At 42.8% G+C, this 23,635-nt stretch overlaps 1 protein-coding gene across 3 annotated transcripts in view; it reads right to left on the bottom strand.

Annotated features, from left to right (window-relative positions):
- Pgant9 (polypeptide N-acetylgalactosaminyltransferase 9) overlaps positions 1-23,635 on the bottom strand; it is a 163,563-nt gene that overhangs the window by 54,041 nt on the left and 85,887 nt on the right. For all 3 annotated transcript variants that reach the window (XM_043413884.1, XM_043413882.1, XM_043413883.1), the window contains one exon: positions 2,700-2,749. The gene's annotated coding sequence lies outside the window, so the exon portion shown is untranslated. The remainder of the gene's footprint in view (positions 1-2,699; positions 2,750-23,635) is intronic.

Raw genomic sequence — 23,635 nt, 5'->3', positions numbered from 1 at the left:
ATTAGAGAGCTCCAAAGCCGAGGTGAAAAAAAAGCAAAATGGTGAAAGTGTGGAGGAAACGAGAAAGGCGAAATTGAAGTTAGGCGAACGTGTTCTCAAACTCGCACTCGATATCTCGTCGATGGCCCCCGATCGGTATTCGATTTCCGATTTACGACGATAGCTATTTCTCTCTTTGTCTTTCTCCCTTTCCGGATTTATGCAGCCGAAGAAAATTCAGCTGAAACGAGAATTCTTCCCAAAGACGAACTCGTCGAGCATCGCGCCTGAAGCACGAAATATAGAAAAACGTGGGCGAGGAGAAGGCAGGGAAATGGAAAAAAAGAAGGAGAGATGAATCTTTTGTTTCAAGCAACGTAAAAATAAGTTCTTTTGCTCAATTTGTCGACCGTCAGTGAAAAGTGTGACAACATAGCACAGGGTTCTTATCAATAATAATTAGCTCTAAAAAGAAAGAGGCGAATCGTGATAAACGAAGTAATCGTCGGAGCTTCGAACAGATTGACGTAATTGGTGCAGCAGCCGAGGAAAAAAGACAACTGAAAGAATGAGAAAAAGGTTTTGCTCTTCGTTACGGACTTGCTTGATTGTTTGGAATATTCCGAGCGTGTAAAAGCATGGCTGGAGCGTTGGACCTCGAGACGCGAGCTTCTCGTCCGAGGAGATAAAGTTGTACGGACAAGTATCAAGTGAGAATGAAGAGACATTTTATAAAAGCAAACAAGAAGGTGAAACTTATCGCAAAACGTAAAATTTGCAGTTTGGGAGTATCGCGGTTATGGATCTGACCGCCGGTACACGACGAAAGCAAACATTAAATATCAATGTCCGTGAGGGGGACAGGGATCGATGAAAAATTAATGAGTCTCTTGGCCAAGACCGACGCGATTAGTGGACGAGAGGCGAGGTTGGGAGGGTGGGAATGTCGGTCAGAGTAAACGAGCGCGGATGAAACGAAGGAACACACACGCGCGCGCACACCCTCATTTTTTTCTATGCATATGGATATAAATTGTCACCTACACAGACTTTACGGGGTAAAGACTTTGCAGGCAACGAGGGTTTGGAACGAGGACCTGTGGGTCGCCGTCGAGTCGGTTTTTCCAAGAGCATAGCGACAGCGTTCGTTGACGTCCCGTATAGCCGACTTTTTTCTTGACATCTAACCGACGGGGGTATTAAGCGAGAGGCAAAGCTCTCTCTGGTGCGACTGACAGCAAAGAAGAATGAATATACTCGGTGCTATTTCCCTTTAATAACCTCCAAACCTTAATGATTGATTCGACTTTCTCGTGTTGACACGAGGACGTACAATACCGAGTAGGAACTTGTAAAAAATTAAAGAGAGCCTCGAATGTGGGTCTGCCAGGGATCGTTTTGCTTCGTAGTGCAGAATTTTTCGATTCTAAAATTAAAGAGACCAATCGCATTCGAGTACCGGCGCAAAGATATTTCGATTGTTTTCGTATCGTCAATCCAATTGCATTATTAAATTTGTCCGGAGGAATAATTGCGATTTCCCGAGTAGATTGGAACTCTCGATTGTTTTCCGATAATAAAAAATGTCTTCGTTAGTTATTGCAGCTCAAGGACGCCTAAGAGGACGAGCGAGTACGGTGATTAGCGATACCCGGTCTTCGGTATTCGTTCCGTCTTCGTTTTTTCTCCTTTTCTAATGCTAGAAAAAACATACGAGGCGAGTCGAATATGCGACAACGCTTATATGTATACATCGAGAGCTTGAAATTTGTGTTTGAAAGTATAGCGGCGCAGCAGTGTATAGCTAATCGAGATTGTCATAGATTGCGGACTCATCTGTCGATGGTTGGCTCGCCAATATTGGATATAGGCTTTTGCATGAGGAGATACGAAGGCGAACGAAAGAGAGTCGGAGTACCGGAAATTCGTTTCCACCGTTCGCATAGCGCGCACTGAAAGATATCTGGAATAGTGTATTGCTCGTATATAAGCGACGGGTTACCGGGAAAGCTGTTGGGGCGAGAGAAAGAGCGAGAGTAGGATGAATAAAGATAGGAGAAAAAGAGGAGGAAAGAAGAATAAAGGGGATCGGGAGGAGGAGTTTCGATGGGAAGGGATGCACCGGGTGATGTATCGCGCGAGGACCTCACGACCACGCTCCTACAAAATAGATTTAGTATCGTATAGAGAAGCTCACATACACGCGAGCGATGCGAAGATGAGAGGAGGGAGAACGAACGAAAGAAGGAAAGAACGAAAAGGTAAAAGCTGCCAGGGCAGTGGCACGAGTCGCGTTCAATTAAAGCGTCACCTAGCGCGGAAAACTTTTATATGAATGGGTTTCATTACGCGCTGCACTTATTAAACCTCATGGCGGATGCTGCAACGCCTGGCGTCGCATAGTCGACACGAATGTTTCAAGGCAACCAACGTATAGCAAAAAAGGAGAGAGAAATGAAAAGAGAGGGAGAGAAGAGAGCAGACGTACGAGTATTGTTATCAACCTGGACCATTCAAGAACCAACGATGACAAATTCCCAGCAACAAATTTCCTATCTCTCCTCCTCCCGCTTATCCCAAACTCTCGTCGCGATAAAAACAACTTTGAACTCGGAATGATTTAGGTGTAGGGATCATTGTATACCACGCGTCAAACACGATATACAACGCGAACGTACATATTTCCAGACTCCCTCCTAATTCACGATATACAAATTTACCTTTTAGCCGGAAGCTCCTTTGTCCTCGCTCCGTTTGGCAGTGCGCTGATCTGCAACGAGAAAATATTCAAACGTCAAAACAGAATCGATACGCGTATTAAATGTAATAACTCGTATGAACGTTCGATCTTTCAATATTTTATATTCGATTAACTGTCGCATAGCTCCATATAACGCACCGCTATCATTTTATCATGTAATATACAGCCGTTTGTTTGTATACTTCATGCCGAACACCACCCCGATGTTCGTACGCCTCCTAAATCGCATTTTTATGCAACTCGCAATATTGTCTTGTTAACCGGGAATATAGAAATGTAGCCAAGCGCCAGGCAACGAGAGCTCTCTCTCTCTCTCTCTCTCTCTCGCCTTCACCGTTGTATAATACACCTCATGATTCACGGCCAGTTATATATCCCGTATACGAAAAGCCGCACGTGCACACAGCAAACCCCGGGACAAGCTAGAACACCTCTCCCTCTCCCTCTGCTCCTCTTTGCTCTCCGTTCCGCGTTATATCATTTTTTATATCCAATGTAATATTACCTCTCGTTAGGTACATATTACACGTACCTTTCTCCGTAATAATATTCCGCTCTAACTAACAGAAACGATTTTACCGTTTATGCATGTGCATATATAGAGACAGCAGCGACGCTTATTCGTGTAGAGTTGCAAGCGCGCGCACAAAGAACCAAACGCTGCATTTGCGTCCGACTACCGAAACGATGATAGATTCAATTTGTCTTGTTCGTCGACGGGACTATTGAAAAATGGGCTTGCCCTTAGAGCCTTGCGAAATGAAAGATCGCGGTGAAGCACATTTTCGAATTCACTCTTCTTCTGAATAATACTTTTATAATTTAAGCTCCGCACCTCCATACCCATGCCCTTACCACACTTTTCATTGTGCCACGTCATTGGCTCATGACTGATTCAGCAAAACTTAAACTACGTTCGGTATAACAATCGTATAAGAACAATTTCTTGGGACATTGCTGTTGAAAGTTTAAACGCTCTTGGAAGACGATGCTCGCTATATGATTGTGGCTAACGCTCGCGTACACTACATTGGCCCTGGGGCAATAACACGTTTAAATATTCCGTAAGTGGACGCCGTTCCTGTGCATACGCGTTCTCTATGTACGCAGAGGCTTATGAGCGGTGGAAAAGAGACACGGAAAGTTACACTCAAGTCGGGGGACAAAGAAGTTGAGACATTTGTCAACGCGAGAGGCCGCAGATACGTTAAGTGCGCAGGCCCAAAGTACACATGGCGAAAGGTGACAGGAAAGGGACGAGAGCACTCGTACCGATAACTACTCGCGCACAGGGATAACAAGGAGATCTCGCAGGTAGTCGTCAGGAGTTGTGCGAGTGCATACGAGCGACCTCAGGAAAGACAGCTGGACGCGGCCTGCTTGCGATTCGCTTCGTATATTCAATGTTTGTATGCATATATGCATGCGCAATAGCCACGAGTATATGCATGCGTGCACTTATACGAAGTCACTACTAAATTTCGCTGCTATACGGCTTGTTGAGAACAGCCGGAACGAAAATTCGTGTAATTCTAGCTCGTAATTTAATTTAACGCGGTAACGCGGTAAGAAAGTTTCGCGTCTGGAAAATCCAACCTCTTTTAAGCCAGCCTCGGGTGGCTCGTGCTTGCGCAAGCAGGGAGAGGCTTCGTAGGTGGGAAAGAAAGCCCGTGAGAGCGAGGCTCTAGCTGAGAAAACTCCGGGGAAGATAGTACACAAGAGGCTCGAATGCGGCAAAAGAAAAACCTCCACTTTTCTTTACCAGACACGAAAGAAAGTGAGGAAGATGAAGGAAAAAGCTACACGGGCAGTTGGAAGAGGGAAATGAGCTTGCTTTTTTGCGACGGCTAAATTTCGGCGTTGACTCTTGGCCAACCACGAGGATTTGAGGGCAAAACTTGTACGCGATATTGCATCCTCGTCGATGTATCGCGGCGCTCGATCTCTCCAGAGAACCCTCGCATTGGTCACTGATAAAACCAAAGCCGCTGCGGACAGAAACCTCGTACGTCTCTCGCAGAGATCGGTGAACCAAAACCACGCGAATATATACGCAGAAACGATTAGGTATATACGCCCATGGCGTTTATAGACTGCATTCGCACATAGCGACATTCGAGAGCCCTGAAACATTGATAGATATATAGAAGGATGACTGTTGAATCGAGGGGAGAGCTCGAGGGAAAATGCGTTCGATAGAGCAATCCCTATACCGCAGGATTTAGCGAGGGCTTATGCACAGGGTCTTTGGGGTCAACTGCGCCAGAGCTGCAAAGCTTGCATCGAAATAGGCAAACCTTTAACGAGCGAGCCGTACGTTGGTGAAGGAGACGAGACAAGAAAGCCCGAAAGAAGAATCATCGAAGCGAGCTCCATCGGCTTGACCTCTGGCTGACCGGTTTTGCTAACGGTTCACGGACCTGCTACTTTTATTCGCTTTTCATCATGCTCCGTACTCCGAATGATCGACAGCAAGCGAAACGCCGACCCAATGAAAAGAAGAAAGGATAATTAATCAAGCACTCGGACTAACGTTGCGAGGAAAGAGAGATCGGTCCATAACGCTCCCCGGGTCAACCACGAGACAATAAAGATTTTTTTTTTCCACCAAGCGGATACTCTCGCCGAGATTCTAAGCACAGAATATTAATGAACGCGATGGGACAGCAGTTTCTATTCTCTAATTACACGCGTTGACCTCACCCTGGTAACAGAGAACAACGGATCGATGAGCTCGTTAAAGTCCGGAATAGATTGCTTTCGTATAAAAGTGCTCGCATTAGGGATTCGATCCTAATTCCACTAGAGCGTATGGTGATTGAAGGTTTTAGTAGGTAAAAGAGTAAGACCCAGTGATCCCTATCGAAATAAAATCTCAACTGGATTTCCTATATTCGTTTGACTTTTTGCTCTTGGCTCTTGGCAAATTTATAGCTAAACCCGCGATTAAAAGTTCGAGAAAGCAGATGCGATGGCGATCGTGCACTCGCGTATGTCTCTCAAGCATTCGAATTCAGTGAATACGGCAGGTATTGAGATTGGACAATTGAACTCGCTTCTGTACAAATTACTATACTGGATTTCATAAGAATCGTACACGGAATAAGAGAAGAGAAAATTAAGGAAGTAGGAAATGCCGACGGTCCCGACATGGTTCGTACGTAGCGAAATTTTTGCAACTAGAAGAAGCCGATTCGTATGCTTATTCGTACATGTCGGAAAGTTATTCACAAGATAGGATAATGGTAGCCAATGCGAAGGATCGATTTAATGCCAGACATCGACTGGCCAGAGGATCTTTTACATCGATCGAAGAAAGTGCTTTTGTTCTCTTCATTAACCGACCGGTCGAAAGGTAGAAATAGAATCGATGCTCGCCGAAACAGGTTCACGCTCCTTTCGTCTTTTTGTTTTTACATTTACATGGAGATTCCCGACTGCAATTTCATTGCGTCTGTATTTGGATGGTGAAAGAAAAGGTGGAAAATAGCCAAGAGAAGTTGGATAAAATGAGAGAATTTTGCTGTTGCACTCCGAGGCAAAAGTGAGCGAGGAAACTAAGCGAGATGAAACGTTTTCTGAATATGCCAAAGAATGGAGATATCGCTTGCATCCCGATGGAGAATATATGTGGTGTCGATACTTTGTCGTCGCAAGAACGTTTCTTCGAGGTGAAAATGATAGCGAGTTCTCTCCTCGGAGCCAGCGATTTCATTTGCAAGTTTATATATTTTTGTGAAACTCCTTCAATCTTTTCCCCTCGTAAAACCGAATCTCTATCGTTGCACGAATAAAAAGAATCCTTTGGCTTAGTTCGCGATAGTGCTCCACGCCAGCACCTAAACCCAACATCATTTAACTAAGGTTTGACGTTTAAACGTGAAGAGAGCGAGGGGTTGGAGGGGGGGGGGGGGGGGGGGGCAGCTCTATATTGCTCTCGCTTTATCGTCGACAAACGCTTTTCTCACACAACGGAGTCAACGTTCCTTCGATGGCTCAGAGAGCTCTGGGGTTACACCGGTACGCCATTAGAGTAATCCCACATTTGTACATGCCTGACGAGACGACGCCATCGACTAATCGTCCAACATCACTCCACAGAGCGCCTCTCTCTCTCTCTCTCTCTCTCTCTCTCTCTCTCTCTCTCGCTATCTCTTTGTGTATAGGGACTTCCTCCCGAACCTTCGATCAGACCGCACACGGAGTTTTATCTAGCGACTTATTCCAACATTCGTTCGCTCTCGGACACTTGTTATTCCGATTGGAAACTCGAAGCGAACAGAGGATTTGTGAAATGAACAGGAAACTTTGTACTTTATCCCCGGTCTGTTGTCATTCATTTATCAGGCTGAAAGCGCCCCGTGCAATCGTTTATTTTCAAGTTATTAATATATCTACTTTGAACGTAATTATTGATTTTGTACACATTTGTAAATAAATCAAATAATTTGAGCACAAAAAAAAAGGAAACTGCTGTGCATACGGGCATAAATTATGGACAATTCGGACAATTATTTTCAATGAATTTTACTTCGATCCAGCGTTGCTCGTTTGAACACAATTGTGAAAACTCCTTTTCAAAAGTTATTCGGTAGAATAGAAATTTTAGAATGTTTGTAAGACACCGGATTGAGAAGCGAACAATCTGCTGGTTGAGAGTAACGGTACTCCGTCCTTAGTCGATACTGCGCTAAGCTCGCGGAATAGACTCGCACAGAATGTTTGAACAAGAATACCGAATGAAAATCGATGGATTAAGAGCACGGAGCGAAGCAGAGTTTTCCAATGGACCAGAAGGCTAAATAGACAAATTCTAAAGCAAGTTATTTTTTGACAAAATAAATCGAACAAAATGATATTGAAAGAAATGAAATACAAGATCCGTAACGAATTGGATAAAATATCGGGGATTCGCGAAGAGATAAGAGGTTCGATTGATGTTATAGACAAGATGATCGTAAAGTGGCTTTTACCGTGGGAGAGCACATGTCCACGTTCTTTCTGGTCGCAACAAGAGCTCGAGTGAGAGATCATTAAACGGGAGGAGAGATGAACGAGGCAAGGAGTGTCGATAAATCTGGCTCTTTCCGGTGAAGCTAGTAAGCTCGAGCAGGTTATACAGGCATTGAGGTTCGTGGTCAGCAAAAAGAGCATGGCGGCCAAAAGACGAAGTGTACTTACTTCGTCAGCGAATCTCGAACGAAACTCACCAAGCGGCGAGAGACGAAAAGTTAACGAGGAAAAGTGGTGTTTCCGATACGACAATAAAAATGTCTTCTTCGGCGTTTCTGTTTCGTAGCATTCGCGTGTACTAAATAATCGCTGTGAGCGAGATGTGATTATGGGATTTTTTTGCTCGGATGGTTGTTAACGATCGAAATATACGGTAGAATGATTGTAGGATCAGGATAATGGTGTTAGGTTGGGAAGCGAGAGGAATGCGACACGAATCGCTACGACATTCAATAATTGTTCACAATAGAAGTTGAGAATTTACGATGACTCGCGAGATATCCTCCTCCTTCCGAGTGTGTATTCTTGGAGCATGAAAATCTACGATATTATGAGAGATGCAGGGGAAAAAGAAGTCGGGGAGAAGAATAAGAATAAGAAAGGTGTGCAGGACAGTGGGAAAGAGAAAGAGAAGGAGGGAGAAAACATGAGAATTTACGAGGGAAATGAAACAAGTTTCTCGCCGGGCTTTTCCGTAATATAAGAGTGAGTGTGTCGTAAATGTGAACGAAGAGGAAGAAGCGAAGAGGTGGATCGGTCTGTGGGGGAGAGAAAGCAGAAAAAGGAGGAGGAAGTTGAGCGACGACAGGAGGAATTCTTCCAGTAGACAAGATCCGCGAGGGGGTTTCCTTTTCGGAGAACACACCGGCTATCATTTTGCGCCCAGGGAGCAATCCTTGTGAGGCTAAGAGAAAAAAAAGGATAGTTCGCGATAAGGTTAGCATCGAGAATGCTCGTTCGAGCCTTTTCTGGAGTCTTCTTCTTTCCGATGGGATCTGCAAGCCCGACGTATAGTTGCTTCGCTCGCGGAGAGAGGATACGCGAAACAGGAGATGAGGGAGGAAAAATGTCCGCCTCGTGGATTAGACAAAGGGAACGGTCCGAGTGATGGACGAGGAAGCATTAAATTCGAGCCTTATATATGACCCGGGCGAAACGACCATCTTCGTCCTCCGGGGAATAATTTGCATGGCGGCTCGAGTTTTTATCTTTGTCGAGGGTTTATATACTCCCCGCCTATTTAAACGCGTGCGCTCTTTCTCCTCCGCGTGCGCACACAGTGCACCTATCCTCAACGGTTATGCGATAATTCACGAACCGAAGCTTCCACCATGAGTCGCGGATCTCTGAGCTTTAAGATCGACTGAAAGGAAAAAGGAGCATTGTGGAAAAGGAAAACACGGACGAAGCAAAAAACAGCGACATCGAGTCGATCGCGGTGGTAGTTAAACCGAATGAAATGCAAATTCAATCGTATTCTCCTTCATTCTTCACGATTAACGGAATCCCCTACGGAATTCATGATCGATTCGAACCGGGATTCAAATATGACAGACTTTTAGAGAACTTTTTCATTTTCACATTGCCTTCCGCGAAGGCGATTATCGGATCGGTTATAATGCAAGCACCCATCGGTAAGATCGAGTCGAATAAATTTATATGCGCGGTTAATCTACGTCAGGTGTGGTGCCAGCTTCGTAAGCTCACCTCGAAAAAACGTACTGCGTCAAATCATTCGAAAAATTGGGAATTAAGGTTGCACGAACGATTTTCTTAAGAAAGTCTTGAAATTTAGTAGTTGACTATGACACGCGTGTCCAATTTTAAAGGGTTCGTCTTATTGGTTATTGAGATAAACGTGTTTTAATATGAAGAAAAAATACCACGGGGGTATAAGGACTATGCAAACAAAAATCGTTCATCTTTCCATACAACGAATGAACGCTTCTTACGAAGTTTATAAAAAATTACACAATAACGATGAAGTATATATCGAAGGTTTGGGAAAAAATTCGAGACGTCTTACTAGTAATGAAGATATATTACGTTAAAGATTGAACGAAATTGGTAATGAGCACTCGTATAACCTCACATTTTCGAATTTCGACATTTTGTTTCTTCTTGGCTTGGCCCATTCCTGTCTTAGCCTTCTGTCTTTTTATTATTAATATTTTTTCTCGATCATAAAAAAATTCTCGGACGAATGAAATTTACGACGCTGTAGTTTGCAACGTTCGTATCCAAGGAGGGATTGAGGAAAAAAACAATTACAATTCATTCATTTTTTATTTCACGAAATCATTGGTGTAGATTGAAAAACTGCGGATTGCAAATTCGCATGGAACTGTTGGAGAGGTTTTTAAGATCATTTCGTTGGACTCCAACGTTGCAAACTTCAACGTCGTTGAAATTTCGGATTCAGTCAATGATGGATCCCCGATCAATTAATGCCTTGTAATTTCATTCGCCAAAAGATGAGTTGAAAAAATTGATTTACATTTCGAATGAATAACTCTGTCATTAATTTAGAATGATTATATCTTTAATTGAGAAGTAAAAAAAGATCCAATTTACATCATTCGAAAATATAAACTTGCTGTTGTGAAAATAGTGAGAATGATATACCAGCGGAAGAAATATCGAAGTCGAGTAGGTGCGCGGTGCGTACACGAAGACCAGAGCTCAATGGGCGGTAGATATTTCGCGCGAGAATGTCACGGAACAAAAGGCATTCGAGATACGGTGTCCACATCGTAGGGAAAAAGTTGAAGAGACGAGAAAAGTCGAGAATCCCAATGGCGGAAACGAGATTTATCGTTGACCACCGAAGTGTGAATGGTCGTCTCAGGGTGTCGAAATCGCGCGCGCCCACATTTATATAGACCTAGCTTGACATACGAGCGCCAAAAAGGGCAAAGAAAAGGGTTGACGCCTCGTTGCTTTGACGTGGATCACGTCCCACTCCGTTACAGGCTCCGATATCCCGGGTCCTTTGAACACCTGCACGTAACAAGTATTTGCTACGAACAAAAGCTTAACTCCTCTAAAGTCGGGCGAAAAGCTTTGAAAATTTATTGCATTCCGATCGTTCGAGGGGCGGCGATTTTTCGCACAAAGTGTTACTTCCCATAACTCGAATCGTCTGTCCTATGATTAACCGTTCATGTGCGTACTTGGAGTTTTCCTTTGCGTTCATGGATGCCAATTTTTTGCTGTACCAATACTTTTCGAACCGGAAGAGTTCGATAATCACTTATGACTGTTTAAAAGTATGGAGCAAATCGCTCTAAATTCCCAATCTCAAATCTGAGACTTTTCAACTCCCCTTGATCTTAGACCTCGTAATTTCGATTGACGACAAAGATAAACAAAGACGCAGTTATGACAGCTTTAGGAAAAACAATCAGACGGCAAATGGAGCTCGTAACATGTGATAATACATGTGCCTGGGAAAAAAAAACATTCATGTTTTTCTTCCACTCGCTTGACAAATTTTCAATTTGCTTGAAACGACCGAAGAACAGAGAAGCATTGAAGATAAAGAAGGGTTTCGTGATGCGGAAGGGCGCTCCCCATCGAGCCAGAGTAAAAATCAACAAACAGAAAAACACATATACCATTAGCGGAGATTAAATAAAGGGAAAGCCTGAAGAAGAGGGTACGAAGGTTAAGTAATTACAAAAAGAATTTAGTAAAAAGTTCGAGCTATATATTCTTATTCATCATTAATGAATGAAGATTGCACAGCGAAGTAGAACGATGAACGAAACGATAAAAAATTCAACTGCGAATTTGAAATTTCGCAATCAGAATGGACGTGTACAAAAAATAGGGTAAAACAAAAATTCCACCGCAGTCCAGAATTCCGGGATTTTAATACACTTTAATACACGAGCCCCACGATCTTTTATCACGATATATAAAAAATTGTAAATGTAATCCGCTTTCAAAGACATTTGCTGCTCATAAAGATTTAGCAATGCTTTTCTTTTTTTTATACTTTCTCTCGCCCTCTCGATCTCGTACTCCCTGTGTCGGATGTATATACGTTTACATAGGCACATGTACTATACGTGTGTATATATGTCAAGACCTGAATGAGGAGGAACCGTATTCGCGTATAGTATAAAGCCATGGCTCGTCGAGGCCGTGACGATATCCCCAGAAACGCGAAGCTCTACCCGATAAGAACGTGACAGGACTGCGGTATCGATAAGTCCGCGTTCACAGCCACAATTCTGCGAGGATAAAACCAATTTCTCGATTACGCGCTCTACGTGATAACGTTCTATCGATAGCTACCACTCCGAGCCATATACGTTTTGTGTATACACACTCTGTTACTATAGATTTGTGATCGTTCTTGCTTGTGTTTATTTCCCTCTTTCTTTTTCTCTCGCTCACTCTCACGCGTATATCCTTAGATTGGGGAAAATTGATTTGACGCAAGAATAAGTATTCAGGGTTTATATATATCGTGCTCCACTGATGACGTTCAATCGTCGAGCCTGTGGACAGAGGGTTGTCTGGAAAAAAACGCATAGGAATAATTTATTCTTTCGACGGAGCTAACTTTTGAGCCGAGATCAATAAACGATGAATAAAATATCGTGAACTATATTATAAACGAATAAAATTGAATTATTCCGAGGGTGGTATAAGCGCAGCGCAAAGCGGATCGAGGTTTGCAGATCAATTTATAATATAGAGGCATTTATTATTTAGGTATTGAAGCTCGATTACGAATTCGAAGCTTTGGGTCTTCATTTAGCTCACTCAGTACGAGATACGTGAGTTTATGCGAGTCGATAAACTACATGGAAATTCGATACTCCACTAGTGAGACAAAAACGAAGAGTGCGACTTTAGAAATAAAAGGGACCGCGAATAGAAATTCTTGAATTATTGAAGAATTTTAATCCTAAAGCAGCAATTGCTACACGGATAAAATGAATTCGTTTTGTATCGTGAGGAATATAATATTATTGTCCAAGAATTTTCAAAGTATTCAGCCACCGATTACAAACAGCATGGTATTTTTTGAATTTTCCATTTTTAATTCGTCCCTTGAATTCCAAACAGCTTTATGTGCATAGCAAAAAGTGATGCACGTGAGAACTATATTTCGTTTTGTTTTCAAGTGTCATTCATCATGACAAACTTGCACTTATACTGATAAGTGGAAATGCACTGTGAATCACAAATTTTGACCGTCAGCATAGTAAATTCTATGATAAATACACGAATACACTCCGAATACGTGGGACATTTTACCATTCATATAGTTTTTTCAGGGTCAAGTGATTGAAAACGTTTTTTACTATGTTTATAAAAAAAAAGACTTTTGAGTCTTTTTATTATAATGGATAGAACAATTCTTATTACTGCTCTTCGAATTAATGCTGCAATCCCCGATATATTTCTAGTACTTTCCTCTAGAATTTTCAGCCTCGTTTTCACCTTTAGGTGAAATCTTTTTTCTTCTTTTCTTGCAAATAATCGTGCGCGTTTTTTCAGAGAATGCTGTGTGTCAGAGCTCGCAGGTAAAAAAAGATTCGGCGAGTGATCGAGTTTATCTTCGATAAATCTAGTCGGATAATAGTACAGGGTATGCAACAGTCCGATCTTGTCCAAATAAAGAGAGGAATCGAGAAACGATCGACGCGTGTCTATTTGCGTAACGCCAAAGGAATTTTAAATGCACCATTCGGAGGGTCGATGAAGCCAGAAAATGATGTCGAGTATATTCTGTTTCCCATGTAAAACGGAAATGCTCGTATCGCGCACGGCAATGCGGGCACGTCGGTGTATATTTAACACAAATATCCCTCGAAGCTATACCGCGTTTGGAGTCATTTATCGTGGGTGATCATACAATGGTGAAGTGGAGGAAAAGCGAGAAATTGCCTCTCGTTGAATGGATTCGTATCAGGAACTATGATATAAAAAAAGCTCTCGTCAGTAAAATAGGTTCGTTTCAGAGAAAATAGTTGGTTCTTCTCGGATTCGTAATAAATTATAATGATACACGCAGGAGAGCACATTCACGTGCATTGGTAATTCTAGATTGTATTTTCGAAAGGCAAGACAGGAGTCCATTTCACGTGTCATTTGCAACACACGCACGAGCTCGAACGCGGCCGCGTGCGAGGGAATTGCTCAATTGATTAATTGCCGTAGCGCTGGCCAGCTGGTAGCATTCCTAACGTGTGCAACAACCTATCGCAGTAGAATCGACAAATTATTACAGAAAGTCTCGTGAAATTTCGTCAATACCGTTGAATTTTCTCGTACAATAACAAAGCTACAAATACGTCAGAGCGATGCAGGCTTGAAATTTTTGTGCAGTTTTGTCAAACCATTCACGATACAGCGAACGAGCTCCGATCGAGTTCACCGCGCGATATAAACTAAAATTCCCAGCAGTAGCACTAATTCACGCGAGGAGATCTTCCGATACGAGTGATTCGGACGCACACGTTCGGTATAGCGAGAACAAAAGAACATTTCTCAAATGATTCAAAATTTTTATCAACACCGCGACGTGTCAGAGACTCCCACGGAGTGCTGCAACGGTAAAAATGACCGGCACCAACCATTCTCGAGCACCGAGCCGCACTATCGCGCCTTTTTTTTCTGCACTGCTAGCAGCGGGCAATTCGCGAATGAAAAGTGCCCCGAAAAAACACGTTAACTGGCGCATTCGCCCTACTAATTTGCTGCGAACGTACACAACACAATCTACAATTGACAAGCGCGTATGTGTGCTCCGCAGTATTGCCGTGTGTGTCTGTCTCGGGGTTTGCACAATAAGAATAGTGGATGCTGCGAGTTCAGAGATCACAATTTCGAGATATACACACGCATATATCCATAAGTCCCAATAACGAGTCGATCGACAGTGAAATTTATCGATGAAGCTACATTGAAATCGCAGTCGCGTCTACAAGCATGAAAGCCCCTTTCTCGGGCTCGCCTGTCTCTTTTCGTCTGTTCGTTCGGGCAGCCGCCGTCGTTATTCGCAACCTCCGGGTTCTTCCGCAGCTCCGTTCCTCGTGCCAAAGGGAGAAGTCGGCTGTGCGATTGAACGTATAGGCGAGTTGGTCTGCAAGTACGAACATCAGAGTGTGTACCAATGGAGGAGCGATTCTCTGCACCCCTGGGAGAGGAGAAATCGAGCGCAAGCAGCTAGGGTACTTTAGCTTCGGTCTCGACTGAATATATTATCGCGGAGGAGGAGAGAGACGCGTGAGCACATCGGCGGAGCCGCGGCTCAACCCTCGTTTTCATGAAACGATCTCGCAAAGTGTGGAATGGGCGGTTGATGTAAAACCCTCTGGCGAACAGACAGCGAAAGCTGATCTCGACGCACGCGTATAGACATCGCGGTGCTACTCGGCAATAAAACTCTCTTGGCAAAACTAACCGATTCCCGAGACTATCAGCCACGAGTACTAGTTGCTCATAATTTGTTTTCCCCTCATCCCTCCGTCCAAGGAGCCTTCGTATTATCGAAAAATAAACTTTTACAATATCTGATATTGAGAGACGCACAAGATAACCGCGGTAAAAACGTTCGTCAATATATCGCAGTCTTGAAAAACAGCAACAAGAGCACACCGCGTCGCCTCTCGCATCTCAGGTTCATTGAACGCGAATAGCTCGGATTATTGGCTGTCTCTCGTCGCGGCCAAGAGAAACGAGACTGAAGACTCGTACAGCGTTGTGAAAAATCGATGATCGTCGAGTATAAGGAGCTCGCGAACCGCTGCGAAAGAGAAAGAGAGAGAGAGAGAGAGCCATCAATCGCTCGTTTTCTCGGAAATCTGCTCGATCGAGCATTACTCCAAGTGGTGAGCATATACGTGAAGAGAAAACGTCGAGTGCACGCGCTGCCTGCCTTCAATGTTCTCCGCGAGATACACAGGGACATCCAGATCGCGGACGAGTCACGGTGAGACTCGCCGTGATCGGATGTTCTCAACAGCGTTGAATTCTTCCTACTCGCGAGTGTGTACGTATCGCACAGTCCGCAAGTATGTAACACACAATTATAGACATACACGAAGAGAGAAAGAGCCGAAGGAACGGGACCTGCACTTTTTACGAGTATAGCCTCGTTACCCGACGACCCTGCATTAGCCATCGAGATCGAGGGTTCGAGACATGCAGTGGACTATGTAGGCCGAGCGTGCTCTCTGAGCTATGCGCGGCCGTGATTCTGCACCGAGTATAATTCGTGCCTCCTGATCAAATAGGTGCTCTCGAGTGTCGTCTCATCTGTACCTTTCGGACACTTCGATTTGTCCGATCGAAGTGTCCGCGAGACCGGAAAACTCGGTAGAATCACTAGCGACGATTTCGTCCTAGTCCCTCGCTATTTAATTGATACTTTGCTCTCTACTCTATTTCTTGAGCAGCCACAAGAAACTTGGGCTGAATTTAATAACGACTCGGAGCAGGAGTTGAAGAAATATCTACGAATCGCGTGCAGCTGCAAATTACGATATTTTATCTGCTTCATTGTCAATTTCGTTGGTTATCTTGCTAAGCTTTCGTCTAAATTTGATAGGACGAAGTGCGGAAGAGTTGAACAAGTTTTAATCGTATTATAACGAAGCGATACGGAACACCCTCCGCCGGCATCCGGATTATCTTGATGCGAGAAGATATTATTGAACGTTAAAAATCTCTTACGTTTAAGGAGACAATTAAGGGATGCGCTCCACTTATGAGATAGACATTCCGAAATATACCGCGAATAATCTAAATGGATATAGACACGTTTGTAATATCTCACAGGCTTGAGAAAATCTCGTGTGCCAATTACCGAGTTGTACGAAAGTTTATGCACATGCCTGCATGTAATTTCTGTTTGTATATATGTATGAGAAATACGCGCCTGACGCCGCGTGCCAAGGGGAACTTTAGATCGACATCGACTCTGAATTTTAAGTCCCCATTCTCATATTCTGTCTTTCTCTCAAACCGCACAATTCCCTCTTCCGTTCTCTTTCCCTCAAATCCACAATGCTCCCGTCGTGTTCCCCGCAGCTCTATGAAAAGTCTATGTACCTCCACCGATACGTGCAACCTTTATGTTTCAGGGGCCCAAAGTCTAAAAGTTCTTCGGATGTACGTTGAGTAAAAGGGGGATTGTGGAATGCAGAAAAAATCGTGCAAGTGCTCGGCTCGATAAAAACGAAATCCTGGCGTAGCTACGATCGGCTCGATTCACGACCGTGCGACATGCTGGATATTTGAAATTTCTTCAATTCTGTTCCCAACCCATGATCGTCCATTATCCTTCATTCGTCGAAAATGAAATTTGATTAGCGAGCTCGAATTACGTAGCGCAGTTGCGAAACACGCGTAGAAGAGACAATGGTTCTTTCGAGCAGACTAGAATAAGTGGTTGTCAAATTCAATCAGAATTCCTCTTTACATTTTTCCGGGTGAACAACCCGAAATTTTTCATCTCCAGTTCTTTTAATATCTCACGAGAGATCTCTAGTTAATTTATCGTCGAATCGATGAACAATGAATCAACCTGTAAATCGGTTAAAATCTTGTTTCATCACACATTTACAGTTATGTACGAAAGATTTCGAAGATATTTTTTTGAATTCGATTCGTTTCGGGGTATGCACCCTCAGAAATTAGCCAGCGGAAGAAAATTCGTCAGGGGAAAACGCATTCATTTTGCATCGTAACTTTAAATGCAACAACGCGGGTATCAACAATTTCCATAAAGGTGTGAGGCACGTGTGTGAGTACGGTGAGAGTCTGCCTCGTAATCTCGAGGGATTGCATAGGCTGACAGTTCGAAGCGACGGACGAATTTTATTCAAACGAGCGAGCGGCTGATAGCGAGAGGGAAAAACTACGTACATTGTTGTTTTTGTCCAACGAGTCGGGACAACGTGAATAATTTCAAATCCTCCATATCAGACCGAAGCGCGCGCGCCGCGGCTGTGCGTGAATTTTCGTTCGTGATCGCTCAATTGGTAGGACCCTTTTGAAAAAACATGAATATTGAAACATCATTCGACGGTATTGATTTCAACGAGAAATAAAACGTCAGCCATCGAAAACACGCTAAGAATAACGCCATCGACACGAAAAAGCTTTACATGGCTTATCCGTATGCCACTGTAAAAAAATCCGAATATCAAAACATACCCAACGTACCGTTAATTTCCGCACTGTACCATGTTTTATTTTTCATTTTCTTTTTCTTTTTTTTTCACTTTCCTAGCTTTTCCATTAACGAAATGATTTATTCATTCCTCAATCTCGTTTGCATATCGTTTATTCAGCACACGAAAAATGGGTTAATTGACAAAGTACATGCACATTAATTACCCTGATGCAATCGACGTTTCCAAAGTATTTATGTCCACGACACTGTGGTTTCTTTTATTTTCTCTTCCATGAAATTATCGGATGAGATATTCGATAAGTGGTGAAAGATGCAAAGCGAATTGTAACTTTGTATTATTCATATAAGACTCCACGAGCACAAAGTTGATGAGTTTGTAACTAAAATCCAAATTAATTTAATTAAAATCCAAATTCGATGACGAAAAAGGCGATGCATTCGAATTTCATCTCCTTTATGCATTTGGATTTGTTTGAGTTCGTTTTAAATTAGATTACATTCAGATTACATTCCACGATAAAGACGAATATCGCGAGCTCCGCTACCCGCGTCGAGCTTCAATTTCTCACGTTTCCTGGACGTTATCGATCAACGAATAAACAAGAAAGATGGTAGAAGATAAAAACGTGGACTCGCCGCATGGAAATTGCGCTGAGAATTTTTGGACGTGCTTCGGACTGAATACTTGATAAAAAAATATAAACAGGAGTTTCGATTCTATGCGGATAAAAGTTTGTCGATTTCATCGACGAGTGCAGTCGACAACTGCAGTGAAACAACGAGTCTGTTGCCTCTCTTACGAGTGTCGAAGCAAAAATTCCGAACGTTCCGACCAATGAAATATATGCCAAATTCAATTTGTTACCTCTCGTTCGACATAGGAATTTCCATGTATCACTCGATACGCCATCAAACATGATATTCTACAATAAAATATGGACGAATGATTGGGGAGAAAATCTCGAAAAAGCATGAATAATACTCGAACGGAGAGGGAGAGCGCCGTGAAAAATGGTTTGAATATCGTGAGAAAAAGTTTGTCAAATTACTTGACGTGTCAAATTTTTTAATGAAACGGAAAAAAATGGTTATTTTTCAATCGGAGTCACCCGAGTTGTAAGTTATCGTCGAGTTTCTTATGAGGTAGAAAAACCAATTCGTGCACCGAGTTTTGGTATTCGGATTGCCCCACCCAAATCGGTTGAAACGGCAATATCATTGAATCGTGAAATTCTCTGACAAGGCAATGCGGGCTTGATTAAAAAAATAATGATAGCGGATAGCCTCGTGATGCGTTGCAGCGCGGTTGTACTCGTTGAGCTCGATGTTAAATCCGTAATTTCGTTTCCAATGCGAAACGCGAATTCGCCACCGATAAATTATGCAGGAATCAGGGCTGTACACGTAGTATGCGCGAATATATGCGATCGTTTTGTATCGCCAATAAATTTCCCAAAATCAGTGATGCCCGAATGATAGGTGGGAAACCGTTGATGTACATTGGACATTCCAAGTAACGCTTATCGATTGGAAAAAAGCCATTTTTAAATGGAAAAAAGAAACAATATTTCGAGAGCTCGAAAATGATTGATGGCTACTCTAAATAAATGGAAACAGAAATGTTAAAAACCGAAGTTTCCTGGATGGTAGAAGGAGAAAAAAAATCTTTTCCGTTCGCAACAACGATTCTGCACGAAAGAGAAACGCTTTTTATGCATCACAATGTAAAATTTAATGTGAAAATTTCGCTTGAATTTATTAATACCAAAGAGTGGAAATCGCGGGGGATTATGATTGGCTGATTCAAAGCGATACGCCCCATGGATAAACAGCGAATGAGTGGGATACGGAGAAAGGCGAGTGGGGCACAGATCCGTGAAATGAAAATACGATCCGCCCGATGTTCGTGACGTATCGTCCCGGAAGTAGAACAAGCGATATGGTAAAACGCGCGCACACACACACACGTGTTGTCCAGTCCTCCCCGCACGCTCGGATCTCAATTTTCACGCACAACTCGATGATTTCGCGTTATTAATAGTCGCTTTTCATCGTGATCAGTTACATAGAAAAAGCCAGGTTGGTAGCAGAACTCATTTCTTTTTCGACATCATCAATTTTCGTTAATTCCAAAATTTCCGGCGCAATATTCATCAAAATATAAATATCGGTACGCCATCAACTCAACGATGACGATTGTTTTTATTAAAAACTCCAACACCGCCGATTGTCATGCAGGAGCGATCGAGAGAACTGGCAATAATGGCTCCATCCGAAAGTCAGGAAAATCGGGGAAGAAAAGTCTCGCTTTTTTCTGTTACTCCGAAGCAACAAGTGTCAAACAATCGGTTTATCTTTTCTCTATCGTTTCATGTTTCTTTTGTCATCTCACTTATCCATCAACACCAGCATGAGCCCACTTTGTCGAAAAAGTCTGCAATGACCATTCACCGGAGCCTCTCCGTACGACCGGAAACATCAAAGACGCGAGAAGAAATAAAGAAGAGTGGCTCTCGTGAATCATTTTATTCTCAGACTATATCCACATCTTTTCCACTCGCTGCTATCGCCGCAACGGAGATCGTAAAATTTACCCGCTTGTCCCTCATTTTTCGAGCTCACGCAGGGATTCACGAACGGCTTTCATATCTTTTCTGCAGAAACAAAAAACAAGTGACAAGTCTTTTTTGGTGGTCTGACATTCATCGCTTTTCTGCACAGCAATAAAACTGAATCTTCCTCACAATTATAGTATCGGTTGAATGAATTTGGGCAAAAAGCATTTTCATTCAAAATTTTTACCAAGATATCACACGAGTGGATAGAAAAAAGGAAAAGTTTCCCGGATGCCACACAAGTGCGAAAAAGGACAGGAAAGTAGGGCTCGCTCGAGAGCAGGGGAAGTCACGACACGAAAATAAAGTAGAGAAGTTGAAGGCGCACGATCTTCGATTTTCGCACAGATACGAGAAGGGAACATGAGAGTAGGAAAAAGCAAACGAGGTTCGCCCGAACAGATCAGAAGCTTCCGGTGATGGTCAACTTGCCTTGGTAAAGAAAACGGCTTACCCTTCGAATTTGCCAAAGGGAGAGAGAGTCTATCGCAGTCTGGAAAGTTGTAAATGGTGAATTAGATGAGATTTTCTATCTCTTGTCGGATGATTCCTTCGCTTCAGTACAGTCAGGCTCTACCAAAAAGGAAAAAATCGAATTTGGATCGGGGCCACACCAAGAAACTTGGAGGTACGTTTGACAGAGGGAACTTCCAGTCTCGTGCTTCAGCGACCTTTTTACATACGAAGTAATGGATGAGGGTAGATATCGGTGGAATAGGGGCAGCGGATTCCATCTTCTTTAGGAACTCGAGAGTCAAATGCAAACACAGAATCATCACATCTCTCACAGTAGTTTCTCACGAACACGAGAGAGAGTATTCCATTTTTCATAGTGTTCGAATCTAGAAATACTTTCATATAAAATACATCGTGGCAACGTCAGTGTTGCGACGCTACTTATTGAGCAATCATCGATTCGCCATGACGTTCAATTAACACTTGCTTCACGAAATAATCAGGTGAGACCTTTCATCAATTACCGACGCTCTTCCCGAAGTACGAGCACTCTGCTGCTATTCTAACATCATCGCAGGTGGCTAATTATCGTATTATTATGACGGAAAAATTTCTCCAGCAGGGCCTGACTAATCGTTTATGACCGCTTTCGCTTTTGTCTCGCCAACCATGAGCTCATGTTTACACACGCGTACGAAGGGAAACACGCGTGAATAGAAAAATACTCGTATCATTTCAGTATAGTAGTACGAAGATGCTGATGGTTGCCCGGGGGCAAAGACCGATCACCGAGCGGTTCGGCCTTGCGGAGGCAACACGAAAAACGAAAGTAGCGATACAAGATTCTTGTGAAAGCTATTTCATGAATACTCGAGGATAAAAGACATTTTGAAAATTCAATAACGAGACTTTGAGAGTTAATAAAAGATCAGGAATGAAGAACAAAAAATTCATTGAACTCTGTTTAAGGTAGTTCATGCACGAAACGATTTTCTTAAGTCTTTAAATTTACACAGTTTTAATGGGTAGTTGACTGACACGCGTGTCAAATTTTAAAGGGTTCGTCTTATTGGTTATTAAGATAAACGTGTTTAAATATGAAGAAAAGTACACGGGGGTATAGGGACTATGCTAAAAAAATCGTTTGATATAACGAATGAACGCTTCTTACGAAGTTTATGAAAAAGTGCTCAGTAACAATGAAGTATTTAACGAAGGTTTGGGAAAAAATTCGAGACGATTGTCTTACTGGTAATGAAGATATATTACGTTAAAGATTGAACGAGATTGGTAATGAACACTCGTATAACCTCACATTTGCTTATTTCGGCATTTAGTTTCTTCTCTTCGCTTGGCCCATTCCTGTCTGAGCCTTCCGTCTTTTTATAATTAATATTTTTTCTCGATCCATTTCCCGTTGTCTTTTCCTCTTGTCCTCTCTAATGCGATTTTTCACATAAAAAATAGAGTACTTTCGCCAGGGACGAATAAAATTTTGGATTCAGTCAGTGGTGGATCCCCGATTAATTCATGGCTTGTAATTTCATTCGCCAAAAGATAAGTTGAAAAAATGTATTTACAATTTCGAATAAACAACTCCGACATTAATTTAGAGTGATTATATCTTTAATCAGTCAAAATACAATCCTACGAGCATGATCTACCTTAATAGCGAATTCCACGAACAAAGAGCCCTCGTTCCAGGGTACCCGCTCAAAACCTCATTGTTTTAGTAATCGAAGAAATACACTTGTACTGCATGAGCAGCGAATAGTTGTTGAAGTAGCCAAGGACAATATACCTGTCAGCGTTGGTTATCCGTTGGTCCACCGGAAGAAGAATCTACCGCGCGTTCTCTCTTTGTCAATTTTCCCCCACTTCGTTTCGTCGCGTGCGTATATACTCGGTTCTCGGTTGTAGGATTGGGTTACAGAAAAGCGCGAGGGTGTAGAAGAGCGGGGCTTTATATGCGAGACGGTATACTGACAAGAAAGTAGGAAAAACTTGGTTCTTCTAGCTTTTACGTAAAAACCAACGAAGCCGTCCATACGTACTCAAAAGCTCGAGAATTCCATAAAGGAACTCTTTCATACACAAAAGTATTCGTACCTATGTGTCTATGTGTTTGTGTAAGAGAGAAATGCGAGAAAGAAGAACTCTCCGGTGTTCTCTGTGAATACTCGAGGAACATGGAAGCTTCTACGTCGTCCCTCCTTATATGACTCTCGTAGAGCAAAACCGTGCACCCTTTTGTCTAGAAAGTACAAAGGTTTCGAGGAGCTCTCCGAGCGGAAGGTGTAACGACGATTACGATATATACGACGACGTACCATATTCTTACGTACATCATCATCCAGCCCTCGGTCCATACGAGTCATGAACACTTGAGATAGGACGCACGTATGCATTAATTGTTGGCAAAGAAGGCATAATTGTGTTCTGTTTGTTTGCATTTATTTTTCTTTGCGTCTCGTCCCATCAGCGAGCACTCTCCTTCGCTGGTATTCGTACCTTTTGAAAAAAAGTGTATTCGCGGCTTGCTGGAAAACGTATGAGCCAAGTACGGAGCAGAGATTACAAACGCCGGGGAACCCACGTTCCTGAGGCACGCATTGTTCGGTTAAATCGCTCTTAAATTCAAATGATCTT

This window comes from Venturia canescens, chromosome 3 (genome assembly GCF_019457755.1).
Source record: "Venturia canescens isolate UGA chromosome 3, ASM1945775v1, whole genome shotgun sequence".
Classification (NCBI taxonomy): domain Eukaryota; kingdom Metazoa; phylum Arthropoda; class Insecta; order Hymenoptera; family Ichneumonidae; genus Venturia; species Venturia canescens.
Note: the sequence above shows the minus strand (reverse complement) of the source record. Positions and strands in the feature narration are given on the sequence as shown.